We start from the raw sequence: 16,115 nt of genomic DNA, 5'->3' as shown, positions 1-16,115 counted from the left end.
TGATCCTCCGCCAGTCCGACTGCCTGATCCAGCGACGCCGGGCGGTGGCACTGGACCCACTCTGTGGTTCCTGCTGGTAAGCGGGCGATGAACTGTTCCAGCACCACCTGATCGACGATTCCCTCAGCGTCGCGATCGTCGGCCGTCAGCCACCGCCAGCAGGTGTCCCGGAGCTGCTGGCCAAAAGCGAACGACCGGCCGACTTCCTCCAATGCGCTCGGAAGCGCTGGCGCTGTTGTTCTGGTGTGCGCCCCACGCGCTGGAGGATGGCCCGGTGGAGGTCTGCGTAGGCCAGCCGGTGGTCAGCGGGGAGCTGTAGCGCGGCCAGCTGCGCCTCTCCCGTCAGGAGGGGGAGGAGGCGCGCCACCCACTGCTCCCTCGGCCACCCCGAGGCTTCGGCAACCTGTTCAAACAATGTGAGGAACGCCTCGGGGTCATCCTGCGGGCCCATCTTGGTGACAGTGAGGGGAGATGGGCCCGCGGCCGGGGCGCTGGTGGACCCCGCCGACGCGAGGAGATGCTGGAACGCCTCGCAATCTTCCTGCTGGGCCAGCACCAGGGTTTCGAAGCGCCGCTCTTGTTCCTTTCGGAGCATGACAAGCGCCTGGTGCTGGCTTTGCTGAGCTGTGGCGAGGGCGTGGACCAGGTCGGCGAACGGTGAGGATTCCATGGGGCTGCTGGGCTGGTGCTCCACCTTTCTCCCGGGTTCCGGCACCACTGTAGAAAGTCCCTTAGGTGTGGGTGGAGCACAAAGGACAGCAGGACAGAGATTCAGGTAATTAGAAGGCTTTATTGCCACACTTTTCAGTCTAACAATAATCACGGGAGAAAAACACACACACACACACTCTGTGTTCTCGTCCGGGGAAGAGCGTCCCCTCTGCTCTCCCTCTGTCTCCTTAAACAGGGCGCGGTTACTGGGAAGACACACAAACACAGGTTAATTACCGTCAGGTGTAGTGATTCTGCCACTCACCTTCCCTGGCTCCGCTCTCCTGTCACAGACCGGCGCTTGACCACGCCCCCGCTGCCACAATTGTTTTCCAGCAAAATAAGTCCTACTGACATAAGCTAGGTTCTAGACCAGCAAAGATTTGGTAGCACTCTGTGACCAGTTTTCCTGGCTGAGAGCTGGTTCTTTAGCTGTGGAAAATTCAAGAACTGGGTCAAGATTAGGCACCAGCTCGGAACCAGCCCTCAGTGGAAAAGTGGTGACTTGGTGGACAGGTGGTACTTGAGGATCAGCAGAGGGTTCTCAAGGTTCTGCTTCGGGCTGAATCTACGATAGATAGGTACCTACTTAAGGCTCCATAGCTCAGTGGTTAGAGCCCTGGCCTTGTAAACCAGGGGTGATGAAGAATTCAATTCTCACTGGGGCCTTTGACCTACTTTCTGAAGGGAGAGATTTCTGATCTGAAGGAATGTGTATTATTCATTGCTTGTGAGTTCTCACTGCTTTTTTTTTTTTTCAAAACAGTTCTGGTCAGTTCTCTATCAGTGAGCCAGTTGATTTCAACAAAAAAACTGCAGCTACAACTCTAAAGGATTCTTATCATGCTGCACATATTCATAAGTTCCTGGTTACACAATTATAATTTTGGACTATGTAGCACTAGGAAACTTGAGACAAGAAGTCTGTGAGATATGCACGGAAAAAGCATGAGGTTGAGAAAATTACTTTTTTTTTTTAAAGAACCAAAACACTGGTCAGCTTTTTTTGGTTGGAGTTCTCATCACCTGAAAACCACTGGCCGCTGCTGAGGATGGCCCCACATGAAGAGCCTGAAGATCAGTGAAGTCACTCATGGTGCTTATAACCATGTCTCTTGAGGGCTTGGCCTGTCCAGTGTTTTTGTTAGCTCAGATGAGAAAGTAGCCAGAATGTACAACCCACAGCCCACTCTATGTTTGACGCACCACATTATTTAAAACGTGTGTCCATTTTTTGCGAGGCAAATAGTAAACAGAAGCTAACTGCAGCTAGGAACTAAAGTTGTGAGTGACGTTACAGCAGTTTCTGTGGGCTGTTTTGAGGATTGGCATGGGGCTTCAAGGTTCTGCTGTGGTCCCAATCTTCAGCTGCTGTGGATGGCAGGGCTCCATAGCTCAGTGGTAAGAGCGCTGGTCTCGTAAACCAGAGGTCGTGAGTTCAATCCTCACTGGGGCCTGCAAGGGACATTTTGAATGGAGAAAGGTGATCCAGACAAAAGAGGGGATATTGAGAACACTGACACCAGAAGGTGAGCAAGTGCTACTCATGATTTCTCATCACCTGAAGACCACTTTCTACTGGTGAGAATGGCCCCATTTGGACAGTTGGAAGATCAGTGAGATTACTGAGGACCTGAAGGTGTCTTTGGTGTGCAATTTCCGCAAAACACTTTGCACTCAAGTCTCCATCAATGCACAGTTGATAAAATCAACAAAAAATGACTTCAAGGGGGGCCACATGATGATGGCTGATAAGATGTGTTTGGACAACATGCAGTCATCTTATCAGAGAAGTTTGCTTTTTATCCAGTTGTCTTTATATTTAAACTTTTTTTTATTTTTTTTTTAGTTCTAAAAAAAAATTACTGAGGTCCAGACCTCAGTGACCTTATAGCTGGCGACAGACATGATTTTAATGCAGCCTAATTCCCAATAAAGCTCTTCTCATTTACATTTTTTTTCTGTTTCTGTTATCAGGCAATGGAATGAGTATGAAACAGTGACTAAAACGTGGCCTATTAAAACAACATGTTCACCAGCAGTCACATATAAGCCATTTTCACGCTGCTGCTCTGCACTGAGAAAATTCCTATTTTATTACCTCAGTGTCATCTGACAAAATCACCATGCACATAATTTTAAAGAAAACAACTGTGCAGTGATAGTTACTATATTTGCATATAAAATGATTACTCAGAGAAAGTTTGAAGAGACAAGGTGTTTTCCTTATTTTTTCTCTCCCACAGTGCACAGCCTCTGTCTGCCTGGGAAACCAACCACAAGAAGGATGTTTCGTTTTCAGTCAGGGATGATTCGGCCTCATCTGCCCTGTAGTGAATAAACCTTTTAATCCTCTGGAGACAAAGATATCGTCTTTCGAAAGTAGCTAAGATTTGTCCAAAAAGTCACAAGATTTGTCGCTAGTAACTTTTTTTTTATTTAAAAAAGTCACTAAGTTGGCAATAATGCTTCGAGAACTGACTGTTCACTTGTTGCCTAATATTTCCCACTTCTTGACAGGCGCCATTGTAACGAGATAATCAATGTAATTCACTTCACCTGCCAGTGGTGTTAATGTTATGGATGATCAGTGAATATAAATGTAGTATGCACGTATGACTGAAGAATAGATTGAGCCTGTATAATCGTGTAAAGTGTTATTTATATAATGACAGAAGTCTATATCTCTGGGGGGGGGGGGGGTGCAGGATCCTAGTACTTGGCCCACAGTAAGATAATGGACTATGCCATTTTGTGTAGAAAGGAGAAAGACTTTAACACACCAAAGTTATTATCTACAGTATCTATCTATCTGTCTATCTATCTATTTATTTTCTTTCACTCATCCCTACCACTTTGCCCTCTTTTGCACAGATAAAAATGGATGCTGGGAAGAAGAATGACAATAAAATACAATTAAATTAAATTTTACCTGTAAAATGCTTTTAACAGTGGACATCATCACAAAGCAGCTTTACAGAAATATATAAATTCCGTATATAAATTTTACATACAGTATATAGAATTTATCCTGAAGGATCGAGCCAGAAGGCGATGGTGGCAAGACGGGGTCACTGAAAATAAAGGGTGAAAGGGGGTCTATTCTCTGTCGGCCACCATCCACTTTTCAACATTGTTTCAACACAAACTCGTATGAGCAAAGCGGTGTTGAATCAACGCCGGTGATCCACGATGATTCGACGGCGCATGGTCGAAGAACATGCCGATGATTCCCTGTCGAATCAACGCCCTTTTGCTATCTGGGATGGTATCTCAGGAGTCGCATGTGTAGCGAGAGAGGGAGGGGGTTGGGCAGATAGAAAGAGAAACCCTCCTCTAAATACACACAATTTCAAACTGAAAGTCTGCAATGTAATTGGACAGTCAATTCAAAATATTTTTGGTTGTTTATTTTATAACAGACATTTTCTGGAGTATTTCATTAAAGTGAGAGAAAAAAACAGCTGCTGGTCTTGGTAATACTAATATATAGATTTAGGCACTACCTAAAAGCAGAGCTCCCAGCTGTTTATGGGTTGTAGAATTTTCTTATGTCATAGCCAGCCTCTTTTGTTTTATATTGAGAATTATTTAAAAAAATTTAAAATAAAAATACAGGCATGACGTGTGCGCATCGTGCATGGAGACTCCCGCCATCATTGGGTTGCCTGTGATGGCAGGTACGTGAGTACACGACACACAGTGACATCAGGCGACAACAGCGACAAGTTACTCACTACTGTACTGTCCCGACTACTACTCTACTTCACACTTCACTACTCACCCCACTAGTTGTTGGGTTTCCTGTGGTGGCAGGCACACACAGGACTGAAATCATCAGAAAACAACTCAATGGGTTTCTTTATGTATCCACACTCTATGCCTATGGGGCTCCCCTCACGCGGGCCGGAGCTCCGCTAACACATAGTCTGGTGGTTATTTCTCAATAGGGCACTCCATAACACTTTCATGCACATCTAGGGGTAAAAGCTGCCAACCGTTTTTTTTTAGTCAGAAAGAGTCCTAACAAGTAGAAATAGAGTGGTTGGCATCTTTGAAAATGCCTATGACCCCGCTTTGGCAGCCATTTTGGAAACTGCCATAGATATTTAACAAAATAAGATCTTGGGAGCAATGAAGAACAATTAATATGCTGCAAAGCACAATCCTTCTTGTACAGAGGACAAAATTGTACAGTTTTTACATTTTCATGAAATGTCAGCCATGTTAGTATTCCAGTATGGCTGCTGAATAACGATATTATGAAATTAATTTTTTAAAAAGATAAAGAATTTTGTTGTTTAAACACGTTTCAACAGCTAATAAATTTACTGGTGACATTAACAGTATTGACACCAATTAAGAATTAAGGAACATACAAGAACATTTATTTCTGCAAAGTATGAAATGTTTATTGTGAACATCATAGCAATGTCTTCAATATTAACAGGGCTGAAGATTAATAACACTAATATATGCTTTTAAACAGCTTCAGTAATGTACATTTTATACAGTTAACACTTAATTATCACTGACCCAAGAGCATACCCTACTCATCCTCAGGGTCACAATTGTTTATGCAGTTGGCGGACGATTCACATCCACCATGGGTTTTGACCTTGTTGCTTCAAACCGCTTCTTCAGTCTTGTTATTTCTGTGATGCTATTGGGGTCCAGATTCATGTGCTTTTGTAAATATTCAAAAAACTCAAAATATTCCTCATCTTTATATCTTATGCGTTCTTCAGCTTTGGTCTTTAAAGTCATCATTCCTGATTCACTTGCTTGACGTAAAGTTTTGTCATTCTTGTTCCTTCCACAGTCTCATTGACATATGAAGCACTTCTGGAAGTCAATATCCCTTCCTCTTTTTCTCGTCTTGGAGCTGAATAAGGGTTCCATGACTGACTAAAAAACAAGGGATCCACAACACAAATAGTAGTGTCTCAGTGTACAGTTTTTAAAAATGTGAGACTTAGAAATGAGTGCAAAAACTCATACTTAATGTAGGTTTGGATCCGTTAGCTCCATTCCTATAGAGACCTACTACTTTATATAAAATATATGTCTTCACCAAATTCACGTGTCCTTGTCTTTGTTCCAGCTCCAAGGTGTCTTCATCCAGACTGTGTTAAAAACTGTCAAGCAGGCAATCTGTCTAGTTTACACTGTCTTGTAAGGCTGTCTTGTACTGTCTTGTACAATATCACATCTGTACCTTGTCTCCCATTTTATAAATAATATGCATCATGTTACAAAACACATCAATGTTTAATTGGCAGAGGAAAACTACTTTCGTGTTGAATAAAGCTACTGATTTTCTCTGTTTTCAGGTACACTGCCGCACCTTCTAGGATCTTCTAGATTGCTGCCTCTGGGACAAATGACCTTATTGGCTGCTTTTTCCAGTTCTTCCAAGAAAAATCAAACCAAAATGTTTGAAGTATCATATTTTTAAGCGAATAAAAGCAGGTCTCTGATTGGACAACGTAACATATGTTGCACACTCATAAAAAACAATATATATTGCAGGTAATGGAGTGAAATTTCTTTGATACCCATAATGCTTCAATGGTCAACCTATAGGCAGTTATGAACTATGTCTTACACTTGTCTCATCTCCTTATCTCTCACCACTTTATCCTGTTCTACAGGGTCACAGGCAAGCTGGAGCCTATCCCAGCTGACTATGGGCGAAAGGCAGGGTACACCCTGGACGAGTCACCAGGTCATCACAGGGCTGACACATAGACAACCATTCACACCTACGGTCAATTTAGAGTCACCAGTCATATATATTTAGTCACCAGTTAACCTAACCTGCATGTCTTTGGACTGTGGGGGAAACCAGAGCACCCGGAGGAAACCCACACAGACAGACAGTCAGACAGAACATGCAAACTCCACACAGAAAGGCCCTCGCCGGCCATGGGGCTCAAACCCAGACCTTCTTGCTGTGAGGCGACAGCGCTAACCACTACACCACCGGGCCACCCGCTTGCACTTGTTATTTTGGTTATTTAAAGTTGTTAAATTATTATATTTTTCTGCTTTTCCATGACTTTTGAAATATTTTAAAACATTCTATTTGTAGTTTTTTTTTTTTTTTCAGTATGCTTGAGGTGAATGGTGGACCAAATCTGATATATATATATATATATATATATATATATATATATTTAATTTGGAATTTAGCATTATTTTATATTGGAAATGCTTCATTAATGATGTGTGGATGTTATTTAATATAACCACATTATTTCTAACCATCAAAGGCATATAATTTTTGACACTAAGGTCATGTTTGTATCTTCCTGGAAGGTAAAATTACATGTTTTTATTACATTTCTGGCAGCCATATTGAATTCCAAGAGGGCCACCAGATAAAATCCTTGTTGGTAGATACCAGAACATCTATTGAACAAAAAACTTAGGTTTAACCACAACTTTTATGATGTAGATTGCTCCAGGAGTCCATACATTTAGGTATTCAAGATTGTCCAATAGTCAGTTTCAAAATGGCTGCCAAGGGATAGTCAGAGGCATTTCCAAAGATGCCAACCACCATATTTCTGTCTCTTAGGAACCATTTTAACTAAAAAACATGGTTGGCAGCTTTTACCCCTAGATGTGCGGGGGGCTTTCGCCCGTAGTCAGCTGGGATAGGCTCCAGCTTGCCTGCGACCCTGTAGAGCAGGACAAAGCGGCTAGAGATAATGAGATGAGATGAGACATGGTTGGCAGCTTTTACCCCTAGATGTGCGGGGGGCTTTCGCCCATAGTCAGCTGGGATAGGCTCCAGCTTGCCTGCGACCCTGTAGAGCAGGATAAAGCGGCTAGAGATAATGAGATGAGATGAGATGAGATGAGATGTGCGGGGGGTTATAATACCATTTTTATCCTCCAGACTAACAGGCCACAAGGTGGTGTGCATGACTGGCAATTACTATTATAACACTGGCCACGAGGCAGTGTGTATGACTGGTAATTACTAACACTGGCCACTAGGCGGTGTGTATGACTGGTAATTTCTATAACACTGGTATGGTGGCAGGCACGCACGGGACCGAAACCATCAGAAAACAACTTGATGAGTTTCTTTATCCATCCACACTCTATGTCTATGGGGCTCCACTCATGCGGATCAAGAACGCACACCAATGCAGATAATAGTATAGAGTCCGTGTGGACACAAAAGAAGGCATTGGTGCAAATGACATCACCTGTGCAGCACCGCTGACCTGCAAATCAAAGTCCTTCCCATACCATGCGGCGTAAAGGACAGCACCGATCTCCGTAGCCCTCGGCCTCTCGCCTATTATGGTACATAGCTCAGGTTACAGTGGGGGGCTAGTCCTCTGGGAACCGCAAAAGTTTGTCTCCCAACTCGCATCTGTATTGCAATGTGCCTTGCCAGAAGGCAGTAGGTACCATTTTTATGATGGTATGACCCGATCGTGAGTAGAACTCGTGATCGACCAAAAGGAGCATGCAATTGAAAAAATCTGGGCATGTTAGCTCAGATACTGCAAAGAAAGTCTTCAGAATTTTCACTGAAAGTTGACCTCACATTACTGGAGTCAAAGTTCAGAGTGCTAATCATTACACCATGGAACCAAAACGTAGCTGTAGAATTGTTTTCAGCACCAAATTACCGGCATATACTGACATTGCCCAGGCAAAAAAAACAAACAAACACAGCCTTTGATATACATAAATCACACTCCTCAATACTGAAACCCGGGATTGAACAAGGGACCTTTAGATCTTCAGTCTAACGCTCTCCCTACTGAGCTATTTCAGCAAGCCCGTTGTCAGTCACTCATTGTGCTGGATTCAGGCTAGGCATGGCACATCAGGGCGGCATAAGCAGCGGCCTTATCTGACATTTGTTGCAGTGGTTGTCGACGGGCCTCGTGGCCCGTGCTTGCCGCAAGCAGCGAACGTGGGTGAGAACGGAGGCTTCGGCTGACGTGGCTTTGCAAAAGTAAGCACTGCAAATGTTTTTTTTTTTTTTTTGTCACACATGACCCTTAGCCCCTCCGTTAGTCGTGGCTGAGTGGTGAAGGCAATAGACTTGAAATCTGTTGGGGCTTCCCTACACAAAGTTCGAGTCCTGCTGGTTATGTGCAGCATGATGTTTGAGGCCTGTCAAGTGCTACCCGTATTGGTCTGGCTGCTGGTGGGTTGTTTTCACCAGGGCCCCTGTGCTCTTGGTGTGAAACAGGGCGGTGGTCTTCTTTTCATCACCGCACATAGGTATTTGAGCAGTGACCCAAGTGCATCGCCAACTCACGTGGTCAGCACAAGACCTGCGTGTGGTCAACAATGCGTCTCGCTTTGGTGTCTGGTCAAGCGGACTACGGAGCAGTGTTCGGCTAGCGGTATCCAGTGGAGAATCATTCTTCTATCTTGATCCTGAGGTCTGTTAAGTCCTGCTGACTGATGTTCGGGATGGTGTACTGATACCATGCTGAAATCCAGTTTTGCATCTTAAGGTCCTGAAACGGATGCCTTGATGATTCCCTATGCAATTCAGCATGCTTATGAGTAAGTTTGAGATTCCCTTTGCCATACGATGGGTGAAACCTGGTCATTGCAGTCCATTGTAGGGTTTCATTTTACAGCGCTGGCTTTATTTAGCAGCGCTGCCCTTAGACGGTTGTACATCCAGTGAATCAAGTACGCTAGGTTGTAGACTCGTTCACGTCCAGCCTGAGGATTTTGCCTCCCTGAAGTGTATGCGTTTTGAAACGAAGTGCAGCAAAGCATCTCCTGACATTTGTCCATGCTGTCACGAGGCCCCGTGTGCAGTGGTGGCCACCTGGTTAAAGCGATGTCCTTGATGTCCACTCAATGTCTCCCACACTGCTTTGAATGTGCTGCCGACTCCATCTGAAATTTGGTTTGCCGAAAGGCAGCCAAAGCCTTGGTTTGTGGTAGCTTTTACCCGAGCTTGTCTGGCAAAAGAGGGAGCGGTTCCAAATCCAGGTATCTGTCCTAAACGGAAAGGGCTTCTCTCCTGGACAGGTTGAGCCAAAGCACCGTCATAAAATGTTTGCAGAAAAGTCTGTCTTTTCTGCAAACTTGTAAAAGCACTGCCCAGAGTATTGCAATAGTTAGCCAAGCGCATGGCCCACACGTGAGAGCAACATGAGACCTCAGCATGTTCTATGCCGCATTCGCACTTGGAGCGGCAAGTCAGGGTGGCCGACAGGTCTGTGGTGCTGTGTTCAAGTTGTAGTCCCCTGTGTGGGTTCGAGTCCCATTTCTGACATTTGCTGCAGCGGGCTGTTGACAGGCCTTGTGGCCTGTGCTTGGTGTGAAAATGGAGGCTTTGGCTTGTGTGCAAAAAAAGTGCTCAAAGTAATTTTTGTTGCACTTGAATTTCAACACCTCCAGTAGTCATGGCTGAGTGGTGAAGGCAACGTATTTGAAATCTGTTGGGGTTTTCCTGCGCAGGTTCTAATCCTGCTGGCTACGTGTGGTGTGAAATTTGGGGCCTGTTGAGTGCTGCCCGTATCGGTCTGGCTGGCAGTGGATTGGTTTCGCCAGGGCCCCTGTGTTCTCGGCCTGAAACTGGGCGGCGGTCTCCTTTTGATCACTGCACAGGCATTTGAGCAGTGACCCAAGTGCATTGCCAACTCATGTGGTCAGCACAAGACCTGGGTGTGGTCAACGATGCGTCTTGCTTTGGTGTCTGGACGAGCGGACTAGAAGCAGTGTTTGGCTAGTGGTATCCAGTGGAGAAGCGTTCTTCTATCTTGATCCTGAGGTCTGTTAAGTCCTGCTTACTAATGTTCAGGATGGTGTACTGATTCCAAGCGTGTTTTTAATTAAATGAACAAAAGTTCACATGAAAGAATGAGCAAATAATAAGGTAAATAATGAGGTAAATGTATTCTCTGTGCTCGCTCATTTCACTGTTACCCCCCAATCATGCAGTCTTGATTATTTCACTGTTATCCACAGTGTCAAGTGGGTAATGATCTCCCTTATAAGTGCACACACACACACACACACAGAGAGGTTTTGATAGCCAGACTTTCTAGGAGGTTCTAATCCCACTGGGGTTTTATCCCGGGGTTTCGTACCAGGCAGCGGATTCATTGTATTATATTTTGTTTTCAATATGATATTATTTTGGGGTGGCACGGTGGTATAGTGGTTAGCACTGTTACCTCACAGCAAGAAGGTCTGGGTTCGAGCCCCGTGGCTGGCGAAGGCCTTTCTGTGGGGAGTTTGCATGTTGTCCATGTGGGTTTCCTCTGAGTGCTCCGGTTTCCCCCACAGTCCAAAGACATGCAGGTTAGGTTAACTGGTGACTCTAAATTGACCATGAGTGTGAATGGTTGTCTTTGTCTATGTGTCAGCCCTGTGACTTGGTGACTTTCCAGGGTGTACCCCACCTTTCGCCTGTAGTCAGCTGGGATAGGCTCCAGCTTGCCTGCGACCTTGTAGAACAGGATAAAGTGGCTAGAGATGATATTATTTTTCCAATATTTTTTTTTTGTATTCTTGTCTCAGCAATGGTGAAATCGAATTTGTAAATAAAATCAGTGCCCTGACTCTACTCATCAAGCCAAAGCTATTCTCTTTCTGTGTATGTTTTGTACAACATAAGGAAACAGTATAGTAACTATAACGGTAAAGAAATAAAACAGAAGAGTCTGGCTATGATATAAGAAAATTCTACAACCCAGAAACAGATGGAGCTCCGCTTTTAGGCAGTGCCTCAATCTAGAGATTACAGATTTCCGGGGAGAGGAATGTTAATGAGTTCAGTTTATTTTTGCAGGCTTTGCTCTGGTAGAGCTGAAAATTTTTGGTGGTCAAATGTTAGAAATATCGAGCTTTTTGCATGGAAACCACACACACATGCCCAAAGTGATGTCTCTCTTCAAAAGGATCCAGCTGTTGGGGGCGGAGTCTAGCTGTGTTTACCTTTCTGGATTTTAACATTTGGAAGTGGTATATTTAAAGCCACTGACAGTAGTAAGTTGTTGTTTCTTGGCCTTTTGTTTAAGATCAAGTGTAGTGTTTGTTTTTATCACTTTAATATCCGATGTATTCTTTAACTGACAATATTATTATTAAATAGATTTTTAGACCAGAGAGCTGGAGTTGGGGTTTGCTCCACCTCAACCTGGTATTATAGTATCTCCATAGTTTGAATTATGGGGGGTACTGGGGGGTATTATCAAGGGCGCAGATAGCATGGGGGACATTTCCCCCCCAGATTTATAGTGACCCCCATCTGTCCCCCCCACCCACCGTCCCTACGTAAGGTGCCACACATAGGTAGAAAAAGTGAGGATTAATGTTCCGTTAGTTAGACTAACTTACACTGCTGCACAAAGTTGAAATGGCAGCAGCAGCAGCCTTGTCAGTGATCAATCCACATTTTCTCCTTCTTGAATCGGTGTAGGCTGGAGCAGATCCTTGCAGAGTTGGGAAGGCAAGGTGTTCATTTTCCACGTAATTCTCGGTTAATAACACTGCACAGCTCATCCATTTGATAGCAGCGGTGTTTCTGCTGCGGTGCGTTCAGTTGTACTCGTAAGTTGGAAGTTTGAAGTCGGAAAAGCATTGAAATCCAGCATCTCCCAGCATAAACATTGGGGTTTTCATTTAATTTCATTAACTGGCCATTTTTTTCGAATTCCATGTTCCATGATGTCCCAGTTTTTAAACTGGGAAGCGCTCAGTTCTGAGGTTATGTTGCTCGGAGCTCCAAGTTCTGACTTCCAATGTAAATGTAACACACCATCTCGACCCCGGGGTCCGAAGGGGAGCTGGGGACTTTGCCTGTCGCGGTAACCATAGTGATCATAAACAACTGTCTAATGACCGAGCTGGTGATCTTTCTGCCACATTAAGCCAGAGAAGAGGGAAAAAATTCACAGCGTTTGTTTCAAGAACCAAAAGATGTAAATATCCTCTGCCTGTTGCCTGTTGCCTTTCCCAGATGTGACAAATACTTGTTTTGTAATGTTGAGTAGCTAGTCTGATAATAATAAGAAGGAATTTGGACTTACCTGAAGTAGGCTAAATGTAAAATAACAGCATTCTAGGCTGTAGGTGAGTATCTTTTAATGTTGTTATTTTTATGTATAATGTTATTTTAGTAAGCAGCAACTGTTAACTGAAATTATGAGATTCAAGATGTTAACATTGTCCTCCTGGCCTGCAGGCAATCCCTGGTGGGGTCAACAATGAAAAAACAAAAAACAATTACAGCGTTTTTTCAAAAACCGAGCAATGTTGACCAGACAGGCCTTTGTCTACCAATGTTCATTCAGTTAGAAAACTCACAATCCGAATGTATATTGAAGCTTCAGTACACACACACACATTAATATTATATATATATATATATATATATATATATATATATATATATATATATATATATATATATATATGCATTTACACAAAATGGAATCATTTGCTGACAGCTCAGTCCCCCCCAGTTCAAAAATCCTATCTGCACCCCTGGGTATTATACCCCCTCAATGAAGACCCAGTGCCCCCCAAAGAGACAAAAATATAAGTTTTGGGGGGGTCCGATATTTTTTTTGATATTGTGAAAAGGAAATATATAATTCAAACCAACTCCCATTCGGCATTCTTATTGTAGGAATATTTTAATGTAAATTGATTTCAGACAGACACCCTATTGTGGACCGTACCATTAGTCACCGCAGCGCTAGAACGCGCTAGAGCAGGGGTTTTTTAAAGTGTGGGAGAGTCAGCCCCCCCGCAGAGAGCAAATAAACAACAGCGCCCCCCTACAATTTTTGTTGTTGCTATACTTAATGTTCCATTTTCTTTTACACATTTTAAACATCTGTGCTTTTTGAAAACATCTTTTTTTACACATTTAAAACATATGAGCTTTATTAAAACATCTTTTTTACACATTTTAAACATCTGTGCTTTTTGAAAACCTCTTTTTTTACACATTTTAAACATCTGTGCTTTTTTTAAACATCTTGTTTTACACATTTTAAACATCTCATAGCATCATTAGCTAGCACCTCTTGGCAGACAACACACTGTGGCAGTGGAGCATCTTCAGATCCAGTCCATGAAAAGCCAAACTTTAAATAATCGTGGTTACTTCCTTCTTTTTTTGCTTGGCCCAGACTCTGTCTCCTCACTCACTGTAGCTTTAGGTACTAAAAATCGATCCATTTTGTCTCTGGCAAAGGCTAGCTGAAGTTCGCTAAATGTCCGCAATAGTAACTTATTGTGGTTTATTTTTCCTCACGTTGCGCCCCCCTGAAGAACTCTGGCGCCCCCTAGGGGAGACGCGCCCCACACTTTGAAAAGCCCTGCGCTAGAAGCAATAGCTTCTAGTCCACACCGTATTCAGTTGATTCATCAGATACAGTCCATGGGTTTGCAGCAATTTATACAGTCTGTGGTTTGCAGCAGAAGACATGCATTGGTAATGTTAGTTGCTAACCAACTTTTAGCCTGTTGAAAATGTGTTATTTTACAACTTTCATTTATTAAAGTGATTTGTTCTTTCAGCTCATGTCACATCTTTATACGTTGAATTACTTACCCACTGAGGCCAGTAGGCTACAGTGGACGGACGTTAACATTAGTTACCAACGTTAGTTAGCAAGATAAGCTAAGTCTCTATTTAAATCAAGCTTATTACAGTGTGGTATAGAAACTATTCTCATTTCAAAGGAGAAGAACTCCATATGTTTCCATTCTCATTTTATCATGAATAAATTGTGCCCTTCTGAAATTCATTTGGCACATAGGCCCATCCTGTGTGTGTGATTAGGCACAAGAAGTTCTGATGTAGGCCTAGCTAAGCCTATGCAAAATTACAATCAGAACCTCTGGGGACTGGGGGCAACATAAAAAGAGCCAGGTAGTAGGCTAGCCTAGGCAAAATAGCCTAGTACATGGATGTTTTCTATTGTTTTTACTTACATTCCTTTTGTATTATTTTTAAGATAGTCATAGTTTCATCTGAGTACCCTGTTTGAGTTTATTAACAGAGACAGTAGGCCAAACATGAGGAAAAGAAAAGGGCCAGACATCAGGCATTTTTTTGGTGCTAAAAGAGTAAGTAGTAAATATTAGCACTAAGGTCTACAGACAATTATAGTACAAGTGTAGGTGCAGTTAGGTTTTATCAGGGATGAGAATGAAAAATATTTAAAAAGTCTGAAAAAACCAGGGCGGGGCCCATGGCCCAGGGGGGTGGGGCCCATGGCCCAGGGGCCCATGGCCCAGGGGCCCATGGCCCAGGGGGGCCCAGGGATTCCAGGGGCTAATGATTTTTGGCTATTTTTTTATTTATTTATTTATTTATTTTTTACCCCAAAACCATTAATTTTATCAGCAAAAAGTTGCAATGTATTTGGAAATAAATTCCCCTTCTTGGTGGACTACCAGGTGAAAATGATTAATATGGTACAAGAGACTTGTTTTTAATCAATTCACATTTGATGATTTCAAAAAATCAATGCACCTTTTAATATAAACGAGCTCTACAGTATTATATTTCTGCATTTTTGCTATTCATGTCTTTGAATACTCTAATCCTTTACAATGAAGTGCAAACCAGAAAAAAAGTTCTGTCATATAATTCTCTGAAGCTTTCTTCTGATGTTATCATGGTAGCAGGAGGTCTTGCATATTAAGCAGGCAACATTCAACATCACTCATCACTTCCCTTTCAACTGTTGTGTGTACTAACTAGGTTTTATCTGGACAGGATGTTGTGTAATGTAATGCATATACCATACGGTCAATTTGAAGATCGAGATGGTGATTTTGAGTTAAAGAACAGGCATGTACAATGGGCATTACAAATTGGAAAAATTTTTTTAAATCAAAAACTATAAGTTCATCTCCGTCTAAAAAAATTTGGGCAGACGCTCCCGCGCGGCACATACCAGCAATTCCCCCCCATGAAATGAGCAATAAGTAGGAGAGTTATACACGGTATCATACCTAAAATTTTATCAGAAATATAGATATGATACTATGATTCTCCCCAACATGCTACATTAGACAAGCTAACCTCATTTATAAAAAGATACACACTTATATATGACGTGTATGTGATATATATGATGTATATTCATACATTGTTACTTTACAGAAATCTTCAATAAGTTTGGTCTTTTCATGACAGCCTGTTGTAGACCTAAATATAATGCACATGAAATGACACTCCTCACCTCAACATGTCCTTTACAATCATTTAAGCCACCATGGGCAATGCTGAAATCACTGCTGCAAACAGTACATCGCGCGAAACTGTCATTATTTTCTACCCTTATTAGACAGGGAGATTCTTTTGTGTAATCTGAGCTGAAGTGGGGTTTGTACTTTCGTTTTTTGGGGCGCGCACTCTCTCTCTGCTATGC

The 16,115-nt window shown here is 42.9% G+C and overlaps 3 non-coding genes across 3 annotated transcripts; 2 read left to right on the top strand and 1 right to left on the bottom strand.

Moving 5' to 3' along the window:
• The first annotated feature begins 2,095 nt into the window (after window positions 1-2,095).
• trnat-cgu (transfer RNA threonine (anticodon CGU)) lies at window positions 2,096-2,168 on the top strand. Its single transcript has one exon. It is a non-coding gene; the product is annotated as a tRNA-Thr (tRNA).
• A 6,274-nt stretch (window positions 2,169-8,442) lies between these two features.
• Window positions 8,443-8,515, bottom strand: trnaf-gaa (transfer RNA phenylalanine (anticodon GAA)). Its single transcript has one exon. It is a non-coding gene; the product is annotated as a tRNA-Phe (tRNA).
• Window positions 8,516-11,713: 3,198 nt separating this feature from the next.
• Window positions 11,714-11,907, top strand: LOC132898309 (U2 spliceosomal RNA). The gene has a single exon (XR_009656483.1). It is a non-coding gene; the product is annotated as a U2 spliceosomal RNA (small nuclear RNA).
• The last annotated feature ends 4,208 nt before the right edge of the window (window positions 11,908-16,115 follow it).

The sequence above is a fragment of the Neoarius graeffei genome, chromosome 1, assembly GCF_027579695.1.
Source record: "Neoarius graeffei isolate fNeoGra1 chromosome 1, fNeoGra1.pri, whole genome shotgun sequence".
Classification (NCBI taxonomy): Eukaryota; Metazoa; Chordata; class Actinopteri; order Siluriformes; family Ariidae; genus Neoarius; species Neoarius graeffei.
Note: the sequence above shows the minus strand (reverse complement) of the source record. Positions and strands in the feature narration are given on the sequence as shown.